We start from the raw sequence: 3,959 nt of genomic DNA on the forward strand, positions 1-3,959 counted from the left end.
AGGGAAAGAAGTGGGCAAGTCTGAGAGGCTCTTTTTGCTGTGTATCAGTGTAAAACTGCAGTAGCATTTTTAATGCTTGTCATTATTTTCTTTGAAAGATGGGGACTCATACAGTTAAGTTTACACCAGGAAACAAGAGACATTTTGAAGGCACTTGTGCTATAGAAGTATGAGATTAAGAGCAAGTTAAAAATAATTACTTTGCCTTTTTTTTTTTTTTTCTCCAAACATCTATAGTGCTGCCAACTTATCTAGTAACATATCTATGTGGCTTGAGTGTCTGTTTATTTGTTCTCAAAGCATCAACTACTGAAATAACATTTTTACCCAGCAGAAAAAAAAAAAAAAAAAGAGAAAAAAAAGCTTGAGAATGTGACCCTTCCAGGTTAAAAAAGCCACAAAAGGCAAATAAGAAGCACCTAAAAGTTACATTTGCTTTTTCTGTCATCAGACCAGCTACAACATACCCTTGTGATCTTGACAGAGTATTTCAATCTGGTATTTACCATCAAATTCTGTGAAAGTTCAACTTGCCTGCCTTGATTTTTAATGGGAAAGTGGGAAGGATTAAAAACAAGCAAACATTATCTGGAAAAGTACTACAGTTTGGAAACTCAGGGAATTGTACAGATACTGAAAATAGAAAGTACAGCAGAAAATACATGTGTTCTTCCCTGAGATGGTTAAGCCATAGTAGTTAATTTTAATGAACAAAATACAGCATACACAGCCCTGGGTGCTCTGTTTGCTCTGCTGTTTATTCTGTTAAGCCTCTAATACTGAATTAGAAAGGTGCTAATGGGCAACACAACCTCCTCAAAACAGTGCTGGGAAGTCAGGTTTCACTCAGCAGTCATCAGAGGTACAAGATTAGTGTCTCAGAACCATGAGTTACTCAAAGAACCAGGTCAGTCGAAGATTAAGCTGTGCAAGAAATGCTCTAGGGTAGAAAAGCAAGAGCAGAAACAATGCAGGAAGTGGTTTCCAGTCATGAATCCAGTTTTAGGCAGCTAAGATTTGCTTGAGGGATCAGGGTTTTGTAGACTGATGGGAAAACAAGGGAATCCAATGAAATGACAGTGAGTCCCAATCATTGATAGAGAACAGGAGCCCCATTACTCCTCCTTTTTGAAGCATCTCTCTGAACAAGCATATTTTAACATAACTCTTAGTAACTCCAGAATGCAGCAAGACATTATTACAAAGTATTTGATTTTATTTAAAGGTTGTTAGGTCAGGCCATGAAAATTAACATGCACTGTGATACACTGTGGTGCAGGCATCAGCTTCTCTACAGGCTTTTTAACACATATAAAATTTTTGAGAGTAACATTCCTTGAAAGCCTGCTTTGTCCCCTATTTTCAAAGAAAATATATTAACTCAGTAACTATAAATGCCACCTGAAGATGAAAGGAAAAAGAAGCAAACAAAGGCAAGTCAAGCATACTTTGTAACTATCTCAGTCATGTAATTTAGCCTGCTAGAATAGAACAACTTGACACAGGGGGAAGAAAAGGCTATGAAAAATCTTTCCTTACTCCTGCTGCAATGCTTTCTGGAGTCCTCACAACAGCATCTCCAGTGGGAGGGGCAGAAGAGCTCGCCCATTGCTTTATTATTTGCTTTAGCCCTTGTTAAACTATAATCATGAATCTTAAATGTGGAGTTACATCACTACTTTCCATTCACCAGAAAGGAACTAAAAGGCAAGTCCTATGCAGTTAACAAAAGCCACAGTAATTATTCCTCTCCTGAGCTCTTTTTGAGTCCCTGGTTACCACCTGTTTTGTTCTGCACACCAGGCTCACCTTTTCTTTTAAGGTGACAGATGTGACTCTAGTTCCCCCATTATGTGGTGCCACAGCTGGGTTTGCATTGGCATATAAAAGCCCACTTGACCCTAACTAAAGTTCCCATCGACCACAGTGGAAGCCACTAAAGAAGTGATGGTCAGTGGTATTATGGTACTACCACAACCTGTTTCTGTGTCTGGTTAAGCAGAGTCTCCCACGTGCAAACCTCTGCCCTTCAACCTAGAGCTTTGCTGACCAAGCATGACCATGGACAAACCACATTTCAGCTGCAGGCAGGGTTGTGCCACAGCCTTGATGATTTGCTTAGGTTAATTGTACGGAACAAACAAGAACAATTTGGCCCCTACAGTGCCTTAATCTTCCTATTTCCCCCAGTAAGTTTATTTTGCACAGCATCTGTTCAAAGCTTTCTTTTTTTCAACTGATTTGGATGCAATGAGCCACCTTGCCTTAGTTGCCAATGAGCTTGCCTTAGTTGCTCAGCAGAAAAAAACCTGGTCCTGGACTGGATGGAAGGCTCATTGAAAGGCTCAATGAGGCCAGAAAACAAGGAATGCATTGCTGGCTAAAAATGCCATTGCACAAAACACTATGGCTCACCTACCACTTTGACTGATAAGCCAGGCAGGATTTACCAGCACATTTGCCATAAAAAAACCCCACAAGTTTGAGTGTGGCAGAAGTTAAAACCCAACTGTTCAGTTAAGTTTTCTGGGAAACTATTTCTCAGAGGTAATTCTTGTGCTTCTACAAGTTTCAGTTTCCCTGAAACATGTTCTCTAAACCCTACCTGCTACCATTCTTCCCCTCTGAAAGGGTTGTAGGGTGGCAAACAAGGAATTAATCACCAGGCATGACAAGAGATGCGTGGGTGGGAGTGCAGGAGGTCTTGCTGGATGCAAATACAATGAAAGGTCCTGTAAACCTGCCTTACAGAGCGATATCTGAGATGCTCTGACTAGTCTCTGGAGAGAAAGGCTAAGAGATCACTTGAACACAGCCCATAATTACTTATATGGGGAGAATACAGATGGCCACAAGGCTAAGACATAAGAGGTGCACAGGGCAGCACCACTAATATCTCTAGGTGTATTTTAATGCCGTTGCTCCCACAAGGGAGGACAGGAGGCACCCTCTCGGTGTGCCCCTTAGACAAGTCTTTTTAGCAAACTCAGGTGGGTTCCTGGTTTCTGGATTCAGGTAGAGTTTCGGTACAAGGTAGACGTTGAGCTTTCCACACAGTGTGGCTACATCATGGCCATAAAAATAATTGCAGGCACCCAGTGAGTTTTAAAGTCAAACAGGATGATGTCCAATAGCTCTGCTGCATACAAAACATTGACTTTTGTCCTTGCAAGCCTCTGTTCAACTTTTAGTGGGAGACTTATGCAATGAGGACATGAGTAAAATGAGGTACTCATATACACATCCGAAATGATCCTAGAAATACAGGTCAGAAGAGCAGGGACAGTGTTTGATTTGTTTGGGTTGGGTTTTTTTTTGTAACTGGTACTTAATCACTGCACAGTAAGTAATCCATCTTTTTTTCATGGCACTGCATCTGTTCTAAAAAGCACTTCCTACAAGACAGGTAACTACCATCAGCTCCAGTCAGTGGAGGGGGAAACAGTACAGGTCTTCCAACAGATAGTTCTCAGATTTCTCCAGCAGGGAACAGGCTACAGCCTCTCCAGTTGCAGCTCTCTGCTCTTTCCAACAGACTGAATGTTTAAAGTCCAAGAAAATAGCAGATGGAAAAGCATGCACTAACATACGAGTAAATAGCAAAAAAAGGTGGCTAAAAGATTCATGTTTCCTAAGATCATGGTGCTGCCTGCCCCAAAGCACTACAGCTCTGAGTGTCACTAAACCCAAACGACCATATGCTATTCAAGCAAGCAGGGAAGTGACCTCCATGAGGGGAATTTGGTTCCTGAGAACCAGTCACTGAGAACTAGTCACTGCAGCATGACCAGACCGCTCCGAGGCTGCGCAGCTCCAGGGCTCAGAGGAGGCAGAAGGATGTTTAAGTCATGGCTAGAGCAGCAATTGCAAAAGGAGCATTAATGTATTTCTGGAACACCAATTTTCCCTCTTCCTCATGAGTAGGTCACTCTTGAAGATAAAATCTAACTTTTTGTAGG

General features: G+C 41.6%; 1 protein-coding gene across 1 annotated transcript in view; it reads left to right on the forward strand.

Moving 5' to 3' along the window:
• Positions 1-3,959, forward strand: part of MGST2 (microsomal glutathione S-transferase 2) — an 11,087-nt gene that overhangs the window by 601 nt on the left and 6,527 nt on the right. The window lies entirely within an intron of this gene.

This window comes from Chaetura pelagica, unplaced genomic scaffold, assembly GCF_000747805.2.
Source record: "Chaetura pelagica isolate M959 unplaced genomic scaffold, ChaPel_1.0 scaffold221, whole genome shotgun sequence".
Classification (NCBI taxonomy): domain Eukaryota; kingdom Metazoa; phylum Chordata; class Aves; order Apodiformes; family Apodidae; genus Chaetura; species Chaetura pelagica.